The sequence below is a fragment of the Manis pentadactyla genome, chromosome 3, assembly GCF_030020395.1.
Source record: "Manis pentadactyla isolate mManPen7 chromosome 3, mManPen7.hap1, whole genome shotgun sequence".
Lineage (NCBI taxonomy): Eukaryota > Metazoa > Chordata > Mammalia > Pholidota > Manidae > Manis > Manis pentadactyla.
Window position 1 is genome coordinate 24,133,870 of NC_080021.1, and position 21,079 is coordinate 24,154,948.

The 21,079-nt window shown below is 39.1% G+C and overlaps 1 protein-coding gene and 1 non-coding gene across 10 annotated transcripts in view; one reads left to right on the top strand and one right to left on the bottom strand.

The window, feature by feature from the left end:
- The window catches only part of SAMD12 (sterile alpha motif domain containing 12), a 395,771-nt gene that overhangs the window by 279,080 nt on the left and 95,612 nt on the right, over positions 1-21,079 (top strand). The gene's annotated exons all lie outside the window — the stretch shown is intronic.
- On the bottom strand, positions 2,583-2,689 carry LOC118907653 (U6 spliceosomal RNA). The gene has a single exon (XR_005022905.2). It is a non-coding gene; the product is annotated as a U6 spliceosomal RNA (small nuclear RNA).

Here is a 21,079-nt window from a genome sequence, read left to right on the forward strand (position 1 = left end):
CTAGAAATGTGAGCAGCATAAATTGCATACTCAGTTATCAGAACAGAAATAGAGAATGACCTGGAATATACTTTGAGTATTAAAATACATAGTTTTCCCCAAGCCACCCCCTAGCCTGGGACCCTGAATTTTTGGCCTTTTTTAGGAGGTGACACTTCAATTTTATACCAATCCAGGTTCAAGGATAATTGCTCTGAAATTTTTTATGAGAAAAACTCACTTGTCATTTGCATTTTAGATCCCTGCAATGGATTGGCAGGCATTAGAGAATAAATTTATCCTCTAGCTATAATCCTGATACATACATATATATATATTCTCCAATTTGACACAGTGAAGCAGGGTACAGTTACTGAGAAATTGAAGCACCAGGTGTGATTAAATAAGTTCACACATTTCATTCTCTCTTTAATTTCACATCACTCTTCAGCAGCTGAATCCATGTGTTCCCCCCATGGAGTCAACCAGCACCATGCATTTTTATTATGCCCAGTGAGTGGTGGCAAAATGTTTCCAAAATAAGCCACCCTGCTGGGCTCTTGTGAGTCGAATCTGCTTTTGTCTCCAAGTGATTCAGTATTGCCAGATCTGGTTTATTAATCCATTCATCTCCCTAGGGAGAAGACTTCTGGTACTTTTTTATCACTGATGCTCAATTTCAACTAAAAGTAGTTTCAAAAAATAGAGAAATCTAAATCAGGGATAAAAACCGATTAGAAGTCTTCACAGCCTTTCCTCTCAGCCTCGCCTGTTGTTTTTTTTCTGCACATCCCCCATGTCTCTCCCCACTCACCCTGAGTCTCTGCTTCTTGGATTAGGAGTTGGAAATGGTATTAATACATTTCCTTTGCAAGCTCTTCCTAAGAAACTACATTGTGGCATCCTTAATGCCATGACAAAATGAAATTGAGGTAAGGGGGCATTTCTCGGATTAGAGTTCAGTGTGCCTGACTCGGGCTGTTTAGCAGCAGGCAGTTCAGGACCAGGAGGAATAAACAGCATCCCTGTGTTGAGAAGCAAGAAGTCAGGCAGTATACCCAGCGTGGCAAAAAGCACCTTCACAGATGCCATATCTGGAGAGAAAGGAGTTGCTGTTCCTTCCCAGGGGAGTATACTCTCACTTTGCGACCAGTGGCCAATCACTGTGACCAGTAGTGGGTCAGCTGGGTAGCATGATGTAAGTTAATTCATTCCATAGGTACAGAATGAATACCTGTGGGCCAGGGGCTGTCCCAGGCAGCACTGAACCAGCACCACCACTGCTCTGTGGAAGCTTACCTCTACTCTTCATGATCTGACCTCTGCTTGCTTCTCCATTCTCAGCCATTGACCCCAGTGTGATCTGTTAACATCCCATCAGGGAGAGTGATATGCAGATCTGTGAGTAGTATGCTGTTTCTTGCTTGCATTCATTCTGGTCTGTGTGTATGGAGACCTTAGAACTCCTTTTACCCCCTTACCTGCCCATCTTCGGCCAAATACTAAGTCTCATTTCTTCCAGGTACCTCCCATAGCCCAGTACTTCCTCTGAGTTCACCACAGTGTCTTCTGGTCTTTCATCCCTACTTTAACTTTTTCAGGGCTAAGCAGTTTTTTCATTATGGTCCACATTCTGCCTGACACAGTGGGCACTCAATAAATACTTGTTGAATCAGTCATTGACTTCATCTATATCCTTGAGTAAGATCCATATGTATTCATTTGCCCTCCATGTAATTTTTCTAAGACCTACAAGATAGCTCTTCGTAGAAAGTGGAGAGACTGTGACATTTGTAATCTTGATCCACCCTCATTGTAATGAGAATTAACACCCCCATGTACTTTCCTATGAAAATCATCTCCTCTCCCTGGCATGCTTTTTAATAAGAATGGAACCCCTTGGCAAAATTAAATTGGAATTGTTAGAAATATTAGGTGGTTCTTTGTGGGAATCACTACTGGAGAATTGTCAAGCCTGTGCTTACCTTACTGAGTATAAATGAAGAGTTCTTTAAAACATAAAAGGAAGAAGAAACATTCACAACTATGAAAAACAGGCATGTAGATAAAACTTAGAAGGTAATGAAGAAAAATGAAAGAGCTGTGTTTGGGTAGTGAGATCAAGGGCATAGTTTCCTGATTTTCAAAATATTCTTTACTATTTTATAATTTATTTTTGATGGAAAAATTATTGAAAGGAAAAACAAGAATCTTCTCAAAAGGAGCATATTTCCAGGAGGTTTTACTTGTATGAGCTCAAATGAACTGATTAAAGGTTTGCCCTGAGCAAATATCTTGCCAGTGCTGTTGCATTGTTTAGATTTTTTTTTTTAATCTCAGGCTTTTTTTTAGCACTAAGGTGTTCATTCATTCACTTAATGAATGACTATTAAATATCTACTCTGTGTCAGGCACTCTAATATGCATTTTTATCTGTATTAGTGATGTTTACGTGGAGTTTGTTCTCTGTTCTTATCCCTGCTGAAACAATTGAAAGGCAGAGACACAATAGCAAAGCAGAGCCAAAGTTTTATTTGAATATACTCCAAGGGAGGAGCGGGCCAGAGTCAAGGTAGACAAGGGCTTGAACTTTTTTTATTTTTATTTTTATGGAACGCTTCACAAATTTGCGTGTCATCCTTGTGCAGGGGTCATGCTAATCTTCTCTGTATCATTCCAATTTTAGTATATGTGCTGCCGAAGCGAGCACAAGGGCTTGAACTTTTAGGAGTTTGTGTCCTAGCTGGGGAGCACCTCTTTGATTGACAGGGTGAGGTCATTTGATTGACATTTCTTGTTATACACCCATTCTTCTTGGTGTGCATCTTTTCCCTGCAAAGCCTTTGTTGTCTTCATGTGGGTCCCCCTAACTGGACAGTTTTTCCTTGAACATTATCTCCTCCTTCCCTAGCTGCTCATGTCTATCTTGCTACCTAACACATACATGTATCAAGTCATCATGTTGTATACCTTAAACACACATGGTATTGTATGTCAACTATATCACAATAAAGCTGGAAAAGTAAACAATTATGATGACATTTTCATAGCACTTGCTACCTCCCCAAATTCATTTCCATACATTAGAACTTACAATTCTATAAACTAGACAGTCAGAGAAACACTAGCTGCTGTAACAAACATATTCCAAGAAGCTGGTGGCTTAGTTCTCTCATATATAACAGTCCTAGCTGAAGGTTGTGGGTCAGTGGGTGACTGTCATTTGGGGGCCCAGGATGACAGCAGCTCTGCTACCTTTAATATACCAGTTTTAAGATTGCTCTGGTCCTTGCCATTCCAGCCTGAAAATAAAGGCTTTACTTGCAATTAACAGAGGTTACAAACATCACTGGGGCTTCCATTCCATTGGTAAGAGCTTAGTCACATTAACCACACAAGCCTCAGGGAAAGACTGGAATTCCAGTTTAGTCTTATGCTTGGGGTAAAGGGAAGAATGGATCTGGGGGGATAGTTGTAGTCTATGCCACAGCAGATATTTTTAAATTGCCATTTGTAAGATGAAAAAACTAAGGCTCAAAGAGATTGGCCTGGTTAAGGTCACCCAGTTAAATGTGAACAATTAGAAATAGAAGTCTAGCTTCTGAATGATGGATCAATCTCTCTTCTGTCACTCGGTGTTGCCAAGAAATGGAGTGGTCACAGAATATAGGCTTGGTAGGGGCATTATCCATGGATTTCCTATGTTTATGTGAACGTGGACTGTCATAGCATAGACAGAATTTGATATTCTTATCTCACTTTGCTTGTTTCAACCTAGGCCAGGGATGGGATCCTCCTAGTGCTTAGAGAAAGGCTGCATGCCATCTTGTAAACATTTTAATGTAAGCAATGTGTTTGGCTTCTGACCAGCTCCAGACCAAGACTGAGAACAGACTAATAAGATCCACACCCACATCGAAAGTTGAAGCACTGTCCACAGGCATGAATATTGCCTGGGGGGGTCTCCCTTGTATCTCCTGTTCCTCCCTATCCAACAGCTCACTTAATGCATACTTATGGAGAGATTTTTATGTGATATTTTATGAGAGATATTATGTGTAGCATGGCTGCAGAAAGGATCAAGACCTACACGACCCCAGCCATTAGAGAGCTTATCACAGACAACAACTAAGAAAATGATCACAGATTGTGACAAAGGATGCTGCGAGAGAGAGAATGATGGTAGAAGGCCTACTGCCGAGGTGGCTTCTGGGAAAGTATTTCTGAGGAGGTGATATTTAAGCTGAGTTCTGAAGGATGAGAAGGAGTCAGTCATGTGAAAAACAGTGGGGAGAGTCCTCCAGACAGAAAAACAGGGTATGAAGAGGGGTTTTGAGCAGAAAGATTGTGGCACATTCAGAGAACTAAAGGTGTCCCTTGTGCCTAGGACATTCAGTGAGTAAAAAGTGGTCAAGATAATAATAGGTAAAGTATTCTTAACTTTCACAACAACCTTATAAGATGGATTACTGTTATCATCCCCATTTTGCTGATAAGGAAACTGAGGCATAAATAAGTTAATTGGTTAAATAATTTGCATAACATTACACAACTGATGAACAGGAGGGCCAGGATTTAAATTCATGGAGTCTAGTTCCAGAGTCTATCCCGACACCACTGCAGTTTGTGCAAGATCCAAAACCTTCCACTCTATCCATATACAACTTTTCTCTCCTTTAAAATAAAAAGGTCTCTCTTCCCTTAACAAAATATTCTTTATCTAAGATCTCTGGATCCCTCCCTCCTACAAGGAAACCATGGATAGAACTCAGTAGAGCTGATGACTTTGGAGATGTAGCAATATTTTATATATAATATGTATTACATGCAGAATATACTTTATTTCAATCAACTATTTTACTGAAATTTAACATTTCTTTCTATTATGAATGTAAGCACAAAACCTCAGACTCTTAGCAGTTCATGTGACTTTGTCACTAGAATCACGGGTAATTTTTCATCACATAAGAGTTGTTGAAGATATCTTGAATATCATTTACATTCATCACTCTTTTAAAAACTATGGTAGTTATTATTATGCCAATAAATCCTGATCCCACGTCTAGGGAAGAGGCTTAGAGGGAATTCTCAAACAACTTGGCGTGTGTCTCTGGTAGCCTGGGGGGCGCAGACGCCTTAAGAGCCAGAACCCATGGCGTGATTGGGTGGGTGGCTGGCCAAACAAAAGGTTTTAATGCTAGAGGCGGCTCTCATTTGTCACGGCAAGGGCTACATGAACATTTCCCATGGGCTAGATCTGGAAATTTGGATGGTTTCTAGTTTGGGGCTCCTCTGTAAAAGTGCTACTCTGAGTATAATCTGATCTGTCTTTGGGTGACAAAATTACACTAGGAGTGAATTTGCTGAATCATAGGGTAGTTTATTAGTTGGCTGGGGCTGCCTTTACAGAGTTCTGCAGACTTTCTGGCATAAACAACAGAAACTTACTTTCTCACTATTCTAGAGACCAGAAGTCTAAGATCAAGGTGTCTGTAGGGCTGATTTCTTCTCCTTGGCTTATAGATGGCTGTCTTTTCCCTGTGTCCTCAAGTGATCTTCCTTCTGCATGTGTCTGTGTCCGAAGTTCCTCTTCTTTAGAGGACATCAGTCATATTGGGTTAGGGTCCATCCTAGTAACTTTATTTTACCTTACTTACCTCTTTAAGATCCTGTCTCCAAATATGGCTGCATCCTGAAGTAATTGAGGGTTTAGACATCTACCTCAAGTTACAAAAAGAAAACGAAAGTACTGGTATTGACAACTTATTTTTCTGCCTAGTGATATAAAAAAACAAGCAAAGATAACTTCTAGGGGGACACAATTCAATCCATACATACATATTCAGCTTTAGAATATATAGAATATGTCTAAAGAGAATCCCTTCTTCCAGTGTCTCAAAGTGGTTGTGCCAATAAACATTCCCTTCAGGAGTGCATGAGATTTCTGCTTGTTCCACATCCTCAGCAACACTTGATATTTTCTTTTAAAGAAATCTTTAAACAAGCTCTCAACCTTTATATGCTCTCTATCTGACTGAGAGAGAAAGATAATGAAACTTGTTTTCATACCTCTTTTGCATGCTTTGCAGTCTATGTGCAAAGTATGTGGCATCTCCCTTTGGTATGTGGCATCTGTTGTGTTTATGGATAATTTCATTCCAACCTCATGTTTACTAGTTCTAGAATCTTTGCTTGCTTGTGTTTTATATCATTAGACAGAAAAATAAGTCACCAATACCAATATCTTCATTTTTTTCTTGACTAACCCTCCTTACACCTGTACCAGCTTTGTTCTGATGTTGGGACTGCAGCTCTTGGGGTGAACCTGGCAGTAGCACTTCCAAGGGGATGTCACCCCGCCTAGAGACTTCTAACAGTCCCAGCAGGGCCGACTGCTCGGGTTCGGCCTGCAGCATGCCTCTTTTTCCCATCCCTTTCTCCAGAGCTAGGCCATGCGGTTTTATTTTACCAACACCGTCCCTAATGGAAGGCTTCTGAAAGGATTTTTCTAACCTTTTAATGGCATTTAAGGTATAATAAGGTTCATTCCAAAGTAACTATTTTAAAGTCCCCAAAGACTCACATAGGAGCAACAAGTCTATCTAACCTCACCCCCACTCCCTGCCCCAGGATCCCATGTCCAGTGCCCAGGTTATAATACAAGTCTGTGGCTGACTCTTGGCCCAGAGAAGCTTCCTTTCACCCCACAAATTTTTCCAAAGGTGGAGTGGTGAATCTCTCACTCCTTCCTGGAAAATCCAAAATCAGGAATTTCAGAGATCCGGGAAAATAGCAAATTACAGGAGTAGTCTATAATTTCAAAGGAAAAGTATCTAAGGATCTATAGTGACATGATATTTTGATCATGTGTTAGGTTAAGTTCATCTTTTCTCTATTCCATTTTCAAAGTTTTAGACTTTGAAGACAAAAATAGGATATTATACACTTTATTTTAGAAGAAGAGCCAGTATCCAAGATATAAAAACACTTGGGAAATTAGAAACATCCTGAAAGAGCAAACAGCAGTGGTTCCATGAGAGCATATATCCATAAGAATGAAGCACTAAGTCAATCCTTTTAAACTTCTGGTCAGAAAACAGAGGAAAATAATCTCTGCGAGAGAAAGAATAACATATAGTTATGCTCTTAAATATGGAAAAGGGCATGTTGGATAAATATGTATGTTGAATTAACCTAAATTTATCATTCTACTTACTGTGTAAAACAGAAATAAAGCATCCAAAGGTTTTTAAGAAATTTCTTTCTTTTAAAAAAGAAAGCTGTTGGACATTTATCCCAGGGAAATGAAAACTTGCATTATGCAGAAATATGTCTACTGATGTTCATATCAGCTTTATTTGTAATAGCCAAAGACTAGAAACAAGCCAAATATCCTTCAATGGGTATAAATTAAACAAATTGTGGTACATCCATCCATGGCTTACTAGTCAGCAATAAAAAGAAACAAGCTATTGATACTGACAACAAGTTGGTTAGATTGCCAGGGAATTACACTGAGTGAAGTAAATAAAGCCAATTTCAAAACATTATCTATGCTATGATTCTATGCATGTAACATTCTTGAAATAACAAAATTATACAGATGAAGGACAAATTATAGTTACAAAGGGCTACGGATGGGGTGGATGTGGCTATAAAACTACAGCACAAGGGAGCCCTGTGGTGATGGAACAGCTCTGTATCTTCATTGTGGTGAAACCACACCTGTGACACAAAGCCACACATGTGACAAAATTCCATAAACTACGTGCATGCACTCAAGTGCTTGTAAACCTTGTAACAGCTCAGTTTCCTATTTTTGATATTGTACCAAGTTATGAAGATGTTCGCACTGTAGGGTGCTGGCTGAAGGATACGCAGACTGCCCAGTATATTTTTTTGCAACTTCCTCTGAGTCTGTGCAAAATAAAATGTTTTAGAAAAGAAGAAGCTGTTGTATTTTGTATCCTCAAGTTTCTATTGGCAGTAGAATCACATTATCCTACATTAAATATAGTAGTTGGATTTTATTTTGGTCTATAGAACTTATGAATTAAAATAGTGTAGTAGATACAGAGAAAAATGCATAGAAGATGTGAAGTCTGTATCTGTTTGTGCCACTTAATTTTAAGTTAATGGGGATAGTGAAAGCGGGAATAGAGACATAGGAAGATGTTTGGAATTACACTTTCTTTTACATTTATTTTAGCAAGATTAAAGTCAAAAATCACCTCCTTAAGAACCTTAACCTTTAATCTCTTTCAAGTAAAAATTCAGAATTATTCATCAACATGGAATCCCCTCTTTTCTTTTATCTCTCACCATCCTTCACTCCTTCCTTCCTTCTCTCCCTTTCCCCCTCCATATGTATACACACACACACACATACGTATGCTATATATTTACATATATAGTGTACCGTGGATGCATATACTATAGATGTATATAAACTACTATAGTTACAATATATATACACAAAGCCACATCTGAGACCTAAATAATTACAAAACTACTCCCAGGAGTGAAAATCTTTATAAATTTGAGCATTTGTCCTTCCCATTAAATCCTATAAGCCAGAGGTGAATAAAGCAGATTTAGGAAAAACCAATAAAAAAATAGGTTACAGGAGATATTCCTCTCAGTGTTATGTAAGCAGGCATACCATATCTGATCCGCCCCATCCCAACGACCACCTTCTACCTGGAGGAACCATACTGCTCTTCAAAATCGTTTATTATATATCTTGCCTGCAATCCCTAATGGTCCCAATATAATATGCTTTGTTTGGAAAAAGAGAAGGAATTCATTAATTTTCATGAACTTCTTGATAAACATTGGTGCTTTCAGGTTTATGAATAGAGTCGTGTAGGTGTGTACCTTCAGGAAAGGAGGAGAGAAGATAGGCAGGTCTCACATTTAACATCTTGGAGAAATTCCCTAACCACCACCTCAGCTGTTGTTTAAGCCAGACTACCTTCTCTCAATTTGTAATAACTAGCAAATTACCAACAGATTATCTACCTTTCTGCCCTGGGGCTCTCATACCTGCATGCCATCAGTGTTTTGAACTAAGTAATATGTCAATACAGGGGCTTAGAGTGGTTCTATGCAGATTTCTAGTGTGGTGTGTGAATGTTTATGATAGAAAATATCTCCCTTAAACCCCATAGCAGACACGTGACAGTAAGAAAATATCTTAAATACCTCCATTAATAGTTTTGTGTCAATGGCTCTTGATAAAGGAGAAATTATAATTTTGGGATGTTGTAATATAATGTACTCTTATAATTGCAAATTCTAAATTTTTCTTTCCATGGTTGTCTCCCACCAATTTGGTTCAGTCATCTTAAGAAAGGACAAGATCCTTCACAGTAATAAGGGAATATTGCTATTTCATTTAATACCAAACTAAGGTAAATAAGTGTCCCTGAGCTCTCCATGTGTCATCTGTGAGTTGAGTCTGGAAAGAACAGGAATTTCATAGTTAGCCTGGCCTTTGAACCTAACTCTGAATTTTTTTGGGGGGAAAGGAGGAAGGTGTCACCTGGGGCATGTCATTTAACCTTTTTGAACCTCAGTTTCCCCAATTGTACACTTTAGATAAAATTGGTACTATAAAGGTTGTTGTATTATTAGATAAAATATGTAAAAAAAAAAAAAACCCACAAAACATACAGCATGTCCTACATGGACATTCACACTATAAATGGTTTAATAGAAGCTGGAGTGGGAGATAGTCATGTTACAGGGCTGGACCAATTATGCAAAGGAGGCATATACATCTTCTACAAGGAGGCAAAAAGATTCACCCGCACTAAACAATAGTCTAAGATATTATATAATTAAATCTTATAAAGGATCTAAAAGCTTAGAGAACAGAACAAAAGTGATGGTGGTCATACAAATATTCATGAGTAGGGACTCCAGCAATGAAGAGGAAATCCCACATAGCAGACCCTTTCTAAGGCCAGTGATTTTGAAGAAGCCACCTGGTTTCAAGCCCAAATATAAGAAGAAACATTAGATGGTAGTCAAAACAGAACACTGGAGAGAAGGCAGGTAGTTAATTACCTTTTGGACATACTGAGTTTGAGATAAGAGTAAGATACAGAAGCAAAAATGATTGTAGGCTTCAAAGGGAATTAACTAGAGAAAAAGCTTTGTGGTCAAAAATACAGAGGTGATTGTCTGAAATCATGTGAAAAAGTGGCTTTCCCAGGGAGAGAAGATAAAGAGATGAGAAAAGCGCAGTTCCACAGAGGGAGGGTCCCAGTGCAGAGGCAGGAGGAGAGACAGAAGCCAACTAAGAAAAAAACAAAAAGAGGATGTCTTCTGGGAGACTTAATCAGGACTGAGGCTCCTCCATTGATTGCAGGTACAGGGAGGCTCAGAATTCATGTATTTTTTCCATCATCTAGACCTTCACTAGAGTGAATCTGAAACTTTGAAAGGATTTTAGTGTAACTACATCTCACAGAACTGCTCTAAAACAGGTGTTAGCACACTTTTTCTACAAGTTCTTACAAGGGACTAGATATTAAATATTCTGTGTTTTGTGGACTAGACAGTTTCTGTTGCCAGCACTTAACTCTGCTGTTGTAGCATGAGAGCAACCATAGATGATATATAAATTAATGTGTGTTTGATTGCATCCCAATAAAACCTTATTTACAGAAACAGGCAGTAGGCCAGATTTGGGCCATAACTTGTTGACCCCTGTTCTAGAATGTATACAACCCATATTTTTCCTCTCTCACCATAGGTATCCTCCCATGAGTTGTTCCATAATCCAAGGAGAAACAGAGCAGCCTCCACAACCAGTTTCTCCAAATGATACTGTATACATTTGTGATACCACGCCTCAATGTGTTGCTTCTTAGAATAAGTAAGATTTTAATATATCTGAAAGATGTTTTTAAAGGTAGTAGGGAAAATCAGAACTCAGCTAAGGTACAATCATTGCAGATGTAATAAAATGTAAAATATCCTATTCCCAACCAGTACACCATGCTGCTTTAATTTATAAAATATACATGGCATTAAAAGTCTGATGCATCAGTTTAGTGGCAAAACCTTAAGTAAGAAGAGGCAAATATGCTTAGTCTGCTTATTTTACAATTACTGCAATGGAAGTGAGAAATAGTGCAAATTCTTAAGGGTCCTCATTATTTTAAGAACACCAGTTTGGGTCCTCCAGTTCAATGCCTTAAGTATTTTCTGTTAGTCAAAGTCAATTATCCTTCTCCTAGGACAGGGAAACTCTGAAAGGCCTTGAACTTGTTTTGTTTGTACTAAAGGCAGTCCTAACACGAGAGCTTTAGTGACATCTTAGTTTGTCCACAAACACTCTATTGACCACTTTGTGACTATAATTGCAAAGGCATTGCAAAGCTACTATTCCAAGGAACATTTTAGACTACTACTGTAATATTTTACACACAAGAGGAAACAGACTATTTTAAGAATATAGCCCTTACCATCTAGAATCAACTTTTTCAACTCTGTGATGACGTCTTCAATGAATCAATAAGGCAGTCAGTTATATATTTGCTATTTTTTTCTTCTGAAACACCTTTATGGTATAAGGAGGCAATGGCATGTTAGAAGGAATAAGGATTTTTAAGACTGAAAAACTGAGTTTGAATCTGGCAGTAGGTACCAGATCCTGTATCAGATTCTTTGAGCAATTTGGCTAAGTCTCTCTGAGCCTATTTGTAAAATGAGGCAAATCATTCCAACTTCATAGGACTGTTGTAAGAATGAAATGATTTAATAGCTAGAGAATATTTAGCCCAATGCTAGACTAGTAAAGTGCTTATTCACAATCATCATGCATTAAAATATTTCTACTATGTAACAGAAATGATTCTAGACACAGCAGAAACAAAAATAAAAAGATACAGACCCTGCCCTCAACAAACTCTCTCTGGTAGGGATATCAGTCATGGACCAAAGTGAGAAACCACTCTAGCTACCTCAAGCAGAAAGTATTTAATGTAGGAAATTAGATGCGTACAAAATTGCGGGCAGGTCTCGAGGAAGTGCAGATCTTCTGCTGGAATTCTAGAAATGGCTCCCAAGCAATACCATCCATCTGGTTTTGTGAGGACAGCTATTCTTTCAGCCTCAGTATGGAAGGTCCAGAGCACATCACCTTAGCTGTGATCCAGAGATTAGGAGCCCCATCATTGCCCCTGCCTCTGGATACCCTTGGAGTGATGGCTGTTCCTAGGATCTCTGCCACAGAAAAATCCAGCGTCTCCACAGCTGGGCATGTGCCTCCACCTCACTTCCTCTGTCCAAATCTCATAAAGAGTAATTTGCTAAACTTACAATCTAGCTGCAAGGGAGTCTGAAAAATATAATACTTTGGCTTTACAGCCTTTGCAGTATAATGAAGCACGGTAGAGGCAGAGAAGAATAGATACTGAATAGCACATACCCATCACTGTAGAGAGAAAGCAGATAAACTGGCAATGTTAGACTGAGGCTTAAGTGGAATGAAAGGAAACTAAAAAAAGTAAATGGGCAGCACAAGGGAGGGAGGAATTGTTTTCTAACTAGAAAGGCAATAGCTGGGGTGGAAGGATGAAAGTAACTAATGAGGGATATCGACAGAAGGAACAGCATGGGCAAAATGTTAGCGGCTCTTCCCATCCTCATTCCTGGAAGTGACAACAAACATCTTGGTGTGTAAAGATTTACTTTTCTTTAAGGAAAGTAGGAAGAGCTTCAAAGAGTTTCTTTCCTTCAATACTTATTTTTTAAGCATCTTCAATGATCCCTGCAACCAGAGTGTAAATTTTTTGAGTGCAGGGAACAGATCTGTTTTGTTCCATGGATGTGGAGCTATCCTGAGTGTCAGAAGCATAGAAGGGACTTGGTATATAGAAGAATTAATTTCCTTAGGCATGAACAAAAGTTGTGAGAAGGGAAAACCATAAATATGGAGGAAATGTCATAAGAGACCCAAGAGCTCAGTAAAGGTGATAAAGGATGCATTTATGAAATTTTTGAGAGTAAGTAGAATTCTAAGCAAAGAGAACTCTATAAGCAAAGGCCCACAGGTTATAAGCACAACACATATTCAAGGATTTTGGCTTAATCATGAACACAGTTTGATGTTATAGGTTTCTGACTATATAACAGAGTACTTGCATTCAAAGGTAGAGAAATAATTTTGGAATCAGAATCAAAAATCTGACCCTTGAACTCTTTGTATCACCTAGAATTTTGATTTATTAGTAATTCTTGAATTATATTGTAAATTTCCAGAGATGTGACCCTAATCAGAATGAATTTTAGGAGCATTTGTCTATCATAAGCAGGATGCAGAGGGATACAGGAAGAGGGTGGAGGCATGCTAGGCAGCCATTAAACTCACCAAGTGTTCAGTGGGAGGGTCTGGACTGAGCTGTGCTGAAGAAAGAAAACTTACAGCAAATGTATTCCCTTTTGAAATGAAATGCATTTTTCAAATTCAAGTTTGAAAAATAAGGAACATAGATTTTCCAATATCTTTATTTTTACAGATTTTATTCACACATATGTGGCTAGGGAAATGTGTGATGGCAGTTCCACATGGTAGAAGGAGTAGGTATAGCTTAGGTATCTTGGCACCACCCTTCACTGTCTCAGCTGGATTTCGTTACTAAGTCTCACAGAACCTCATTTCCTTCCTCTCTACAAAGGAGGTGAAATAGCACCTGGGTAGTTGTGGACATTAAGTAAGACTGCCCATGCAGAGCCCTCAGCACAGTATCTTGAGTATAATTAGTGCTCAGCCATGGTGACCAGGGTTGCCATTATTGTCTTCTTCATCATCGTTGTCGTGTTATCATCAGCAGGGGAGGGAGCAGACGTATAGAACAGTGGAACGAGGTAGGCTTCAGACCAAGCCGACTGTATCAGTCAAACCCCTGGCAGAAACAGATGTGACACATAAATAAGTGACTTGGAAGATAATTTAATAAAGAAACAACTATATTTACAAAGTCATGAGCAGACTGTAGGGAAAAAAATGGGTTAACATACTAACTCCTCTTCTTTAGAAAGAAAGAAAGGGCTCCTGTTATCAGCACTAGGCCTGAAGTGTCAAGAAGAGAAAATAGTTACTGGAACTTGGAAAGAAACAGTCATGTGGCAAGAGCCACCCCTAGGAGCCATGACCTTTGGTCGGCCCTCGGAGAGTAAGGGAAGCTGGGGAATCTTCACCCTGACCTCACTCTCCTCCCGCCCCGCAATCTTCTCCCAACACTTCCCATGGGCAGGACCCGACCCAACCAGAAGTCAGAAGGCAGAGGGCCCTGTGAAGCAGTCCATACAGGTCAGTGTCTAATACAGAACATGAAGGCATTAGGGAAGGGTGGGGTGCAGAGCAAAACTGGAGGAATGAATAGAGTTGATCCGGCACACACACACCCAGCTTTGAAGCTACTTTGTCACTTTAGACAAGTTGCTCAATTTCTCTGTGCCTTCAGTTGCTCACTGTAAAACAAGGGCAATAATAATTGTTATGCAGGTCCTCATAAACATAAACTCAGAGGATTTTGGAAGTCTGGAAAGTGCCTAGCAGGTCCCTAGAAATTGATAGGCTTCAGTTAATGTTCCCCAGCCCTCCCCCAGCAGATGACACACTCTGAACTTGTGGTGGTTGTATAGCCTTCCTGAGTTCCCCAGCAGCAGTGTGGAAGCTTCTCTCATACCGTGGTCCCTAGGCCATGTGCTTTAGAGCCACCTAGGGTCCTTTTGAACAGGCAAGTCCATGTCCCCCACCCCAAACCAACTAGATCACAAGCAGAAGGTTTGGAATCCTCATTTCAGACAAACTTCCCCAAGTGATTTTCATATACCATGAAGTTTGAAGAACCACTGTCCTGGAAGTCCATATTTCTAATTGTGCTCACTTGAGTAAAGTACAGGTGAGATTTATCTTTGCTTGGCAGCCATTAGGTACTGTTACAGCCCATCAGCTCCGTGAAGAGGGGCTATCAGACCAGGATGCTAACAGTCTGTCTTGTGGTGGTAGGCCATGCTGATTTTCCATTTTCCTGGCTTCATTAATACTTGAGGAGCAATGTTCTCAGGCTTTTAATTAAAATTTCTCTAATATCCAAACTCAAATCATTTTCTAGTTTGGATATGGGCCTGGTGAGTAGTCAGATTTTACCTTTTCCCCTTTCAGAGAAAACTTAATAAGCAAAGCAGAAGCTGATAAAGGGAATAAAGCTTTTGCAAGCGTTTTAGATGAGACTAGGCCAACTCCAAATATAAACAGGAAGAAGGAAAAACTTAGGATAAGATCAGAGGATCAAGGACCTTGCTTTAATTTAGTAAGAAAAGGTGTAAGAAAACCCATCAGGAAAGTCAGGAAAAACACCAAGCTTATGATTTGGGTCCTGAATTAGGATTCAGATCGGCTGCAATAAACAGAGACTTGAAATTACAGCCGCTGGACAAAAAGGGATTTTATTTGCTTCTCATGTGAAACTGCAGAGGTAGATCAGGCCTTGGGTGGTGGTTTTAACTCCACAAGCTTTTCAGGGTCTCAGGCTCCTTCCAGCTTTTGGTCCTGCTCTCCCCAGAAAGTGACCCACATCCTCCTGTTCCAGGATGGAACTCCAGTTGTCATATCTACGGAGAAGAAGGTGCAGAGTATGGAGCAGCTAACTTTTAAGGAAGGTTTTAGACTCTGCCAGTCAACACATAGAAAGTGTCATTTTGGCCAGAACTTGCTCACATGGCCGCACCAAAGTGTACAGGAGACTTGGAAATGAAGTCACAGCTAAATATTCCATAATGTGGATACTACACTGAAGACTGCTAAGAGTCACTGCCAGAGGTTCTGCCTCCTGAGAAACTTTGGACCTTCTTTTCCCAGCAGAATAGATATCAGTTAGGTTCTAGTCAGGAACCCAAAATCACCCCAGGTATATTTAGAAGGAATGTAATGAACGGAATTGGCAGCACAACTGTGACGATGAGGCAACCCAGAGATTAAGGAGAGTGGGAAGCTTCTACCTTCTCTGGGCCTGGAAGAGCAAAGCGGGAGGCAGCACTTGGAAGGTAGGGTTGTCTGACAGAACTCGGAACTCCAATGGGCAGGACGACATGCAGTCACTGCCAAGATGCCACCAGAAGCAAAGTGATAGAGGAAGAGATAAACTGGCCTTTCCCTTCCTCTGCCCTTCAGTATCCTTCTAGTACCTAATTGGCTGAACTACCTGAAAACCAGAGAGCTAAGGAATCTGGAAATGTGCTTCCATGCAAACGGAGCAAGCAAAGAAGAGTACAGCATGATCTGAACTCTAACAGGTGACTGGAGCAACAGCCAAACCTAAGTTATAGACCAGGATAAATTACTAATAACAAGACCTTGCTGGACGTTATTTCTGGATGATGTTGAACAATTTGCAAAGCAAAAGAGAGTCCTTCTATTAAAGCAGGGACTTGAACAGATCTTTGTGCATCAGTGTTCACAGCGGCATTATTCACAATAGCAAAAAGGTGGGAATAACCTAAATGTGCATCAACAGATGAAGAGATAAACTATATATAAAAGGAATGAAATTCTAACCCATGCTACAACAAAGATGAACCTTGAAAACATTATGCCAAGTGAAATAAGCCAGACACAAACAGACAAATACTCTGCAATTTCACCTATATGAAGTACCTTGAATAGGCAAATTCATGGATGCAGAAAGTAGAATAAAAGTCACCCAGGATTGGGGGTTTGGGGACAATATAAAGTTACTGTTTAATGAGTACAAAGCTTCTATTTGATATGATGTGAAAGTTCTGAAGATGAATAGTGGTGATGGTTGCACAACAGTGTACTTAATGCCACTGAATTTTACATTTAAAAATAATTTAAATAGTAAGTTTTTTTAAATAAAATATTTTAAAAGGTAAAGCATAAAAATAAAGAAGGTCCTTATGTTCCCTGGTTTATTTGCTGATTGCAGAAACCTTGGTGGAAAAGGTGAATGTTGGTAATAAAACAGTAAAAGCTAATGGACAAAACAATGGGATCAAAAGACCATGAAGACTTAAAAACGAAAATCAAAACTCCATCTCTTTATAAGATTTGTTGTGAGGTTTCAATAATACTTTCTGGGGAGAGAAATATTCTTCCCCCTTTCCCAGAGTGAACTTGATATGGTCATGAAGCATAAGCACAACTCAGAATGGAAAGACAAAGGCACCGTCAGAGGGAGGTAGGTACTCTTTCTATAATAGGGAGCATCTGAAGACTTCAAAACAGGTGCTCTCACAAAGGAGTAGAAGAGACGAGAACCTAGAAAGCCTAAAAGAGACCCTTTGGAGAATGGGGAAAGGTTCAATTTCTGAGTGACACAAGGAGTGGAAGGGGTAAGGACACACTCAGCTATGTCAAAAGCAGCCCAGAAATGTCACTGACATAAGCACTTGAAGGTAGTTGTTGGCTTTTGTACCCAAGATCATTGGCTGCTTAGTGAAGGCCATTTGTGTGAATGGAAGGGTAATCTGAACTGGGATGGGATAAGCACAAGGCCTTTTCTGCATTTCTCCATTTGATGGCTCAACACAAGTAGTAAACAAACCCTATTCCCAGAACTATGCTGACAACACTGATGATGGCGGCACCAAATTAGGAGGTAAACAAAATCCATGTTAATTTCAAGCTCCATTAGAAACAGGCTGGGGAAAAAAACCAACCTCTGCCAAATAGAAAGGGTCAAAATTGGAAGGGCAAGAAACTTTCTTTTTGCGATCCTAAGCCAGCACTACCAACATTGAAAACATGGGAGGGTTCTGTTTCCTCTTTCACTTTCATAATCATAGAATATTTTTTAAAGCACTCTTGTTAATGTTTCCTCTAATCAGGTATGTGAGGTGATGGAGTATAAGCTGCATGCCCTTTCTCCTGAAAAAGGAACCCATGCATGTTTGGGTTATAGCCATATGATTCTATTCCAGAGCTGTCTTCTATTTTGTCTCTTGCATGTAATTTTTTTTTAGGACCTCCAATAATGTTTATGGCTTTGGCATAATGTCTAAGTATTATTCTTTTGAAGACTCCGCAGCATAAGTTGTCTCTGATGTGAAATTGGCATAACATAGTCTTGTCTAAAGAGACCTCAGGCTCTTTAATCCCTTTGTAAAATGTGTTGCATATCCCAGATCAAGCCCAGGAAATGCACACATGTCTTTCTCTTAGTTGCTTGTGTTGAAGGGATGATATACAAATGAAAACAGATATCTCTCATAAGTTCTTTTTTATGTCCTGGCAGTGAGCATTCTGGATCTTTGATGATGGATGAGTCTTCATTTGTAAATTTAAAGCCATATGTATTAACTTAGTTTCTTTCCAGGCATTTTGCATTAGTGAGCATCACATGCAGCTTTATAATACTCCAATACCAGATGCCTGGTTATACTCTGGTTCAATATATGCAGGGAGAAAAGAGATAAAAGAATGTCACCATAACTTTTTGGCTAGGTAATTGGTCAGAAGTTCCATCCTACCTGGAGGCAAGAGATTGGCCTGGCTGATTTCTCAGGCTCCCCTTTGAAGATTTTATGATACTATGTCATCTTTTCCAAGAGGTACTAAATTTAAAGAATCAGTCACTAAATGCAGTTGTCTACCCTCCCTTTCCCAAACACTAAATAGGTATTTTTAAACATACTCGTGTACACATTTCAAGAACAAGAGATTTCCCTTTTGAGAATGGAAATAAAGTCATTACTAAATTACATTACAGGACTGAACTCCAGGTATTAGTTACAGTGGAAAGTAAGAAATTGTACGAGACTCTCTTCTTAGAACAGGATGTGGATTATGACCTGAATTTAATTAAGCATTGCTCATGGTACTATGCAGGCTGGCACTTAATTATATTCAGTCTCTCTCTTCTATATTCTACCTCTTATTATTCTCCAAATATTTTGCATGCTTATCTTGTTTTCTCCAGCTCTGTTGTAAACTCTTTGAGATCAGAGCTAATGTCACATGGTAGATACTCAAATAAATATAACATAAATAACTTAATGAGCAAGGAACAGATATACCTACAGATTCAAGATGCCATCATTCACATTTGAGATGTGACCTGAGAAATTCACGAAGAGAGAACAAGTGAGGATGATCCTGTTCTTCCCTGGGAAGAGTCCAAGTTCTCCTCTGGCTTCCTTGAATGACATACTGGCTTAATTTTTCTCCCTCTGGTCCTTTGCCCTTTTAATCTACCCCAGCAAAAATGCTCAACTATATGATACTAGAAAACATGAAAAGCTCTACCATATTCCAGCATTGTGTATTTATATACTTTGTTTATTATTGGCCTTAGCTTGACCTTGTTGAATTTTTTTCAGTTCCCACTGTCATGTTTTCTGTGTGTTGTTTTTGCCTTCTTTGTGACATCTCATTAAGGGTCCTGTTTTAAGTGAGATATTCCTAAAATGCAAATCAAGGACTCTCTAAGGGTAGAAAATTTCTCTAAGAAAAACATAAGGAACTAGTGGCAGTGGTTATGTCTAGAAAGTGTAGAAATGTGGAAGAGGAGAATATTTACTTTTCATTCTGTAACCATCTATGTGGATCATTTTTGTCCATGAGCCTTTATCACTTTTATAATCTATATACTGGTTAGAAAATAAAATTTAGTTTGGTCATGATACATGCCAACCTAGCAGGATCTAAAAGTTTTAATGAAATATGAATGCAGTTTTGTATATGCTTATTACAAATAAATAAACACTCTTGTTTTAAGATACAACACTTAATGAATCCAATATTCCATCCTTTAAAGCATCTCGTAGGTGTCTACAATTAAATACCAGTCAGTGATGTATAGGCAGATGATAGCTGACCTTCTTTTGTATCTGTAAGTTTAGCTTTGAATCACACAACTCCAGTGAGCAAAGGTGTTTCAGTCAAGAGGTCAGGAGAACCACTTCCATCATACCTTCCCATATTTTCATTCCATGTTTTTACTCTTGCGGTGTTCATGGTGTAACACATTTCACAGGTTAGGGGTCCTCTGTCTTGATTACAGCTTGCTAATTATTCACACCCGGTGGCCCCACCACATTTCACTCTGAATTTCCAAAATTTTCTTTCCCTTTAAGGTTTTTGTGCCATTTTTGCCCCAGGGTTTATTTCCATGTCACTCTATTTGATCTTGCTTCTAATTTGTCATTAGCATTCCTATACTGGCTTATTTGTTCTGACTTTCTGCAAATGGTCCACCATGGTTAGACATCTTTTAACCTTTATGTAACAAAAACTGACAAATACATAAAATTATTTGACTCCATAAATGAGTGCTCAAAATGCATGCAGTTTCTTATAAACATCTTTATGTCTTAAGTTGAAAATGGGTGAGATGTTTAAGTTTGCATATTGTAGAGGCTGATTATAATTCCAAGTGTAGTGAGTGTATAAATGCTCAGAAGCCTATACAATTTTATGTATGTGCACTATCTGTAATACGTAACATTTAAAAATTAACAAAAAAAATATGTGAAAGACATTGGCTAAATAATTCCCTACCCCAGTGGTTCTCCAACGTGTTTTGGTTCTTCACACTGCATCAGAAACTCTTAAAGGACTAGTTGAAACCCAGATAACTGAACTCTTGATTCAGTTGATCTTCAAAGGGACCTATGAATTTTCTTTCCTAGCAAGATCCCAGTTGATTTTGATTCTCTTGATCTGGGATCACACATTGAGAACCGTTGCTACATGGCCCCATTCCTGCCTATACCTATCTTGCTGAATTTCACCACTCATCTACTTGGGTATCTGCTGGGCTGTGGTACCTCATTTACTTGTCAGTCCTCCTCTGCAGACCTCCATGCACATCACATTGCATAACTACAGTAGACTTCTAGTCAAACTCTCTTCCTTCTGTTATGCAAATGTTGTATCATTGCCCCTCTTAATGTCTCTCACAGCCAGAATTAGACCCCAAAAAATGACTTTTCCCAAATACACCCATGAAAACATGCATTTCCCTCAACCCTTTTATCGCCTACTGCCCCACAATACCTTATGTAAAATCAAAGCCTCAAGATTACAGAAAATAGATTTATATTTTAAAGCAGTATTCAT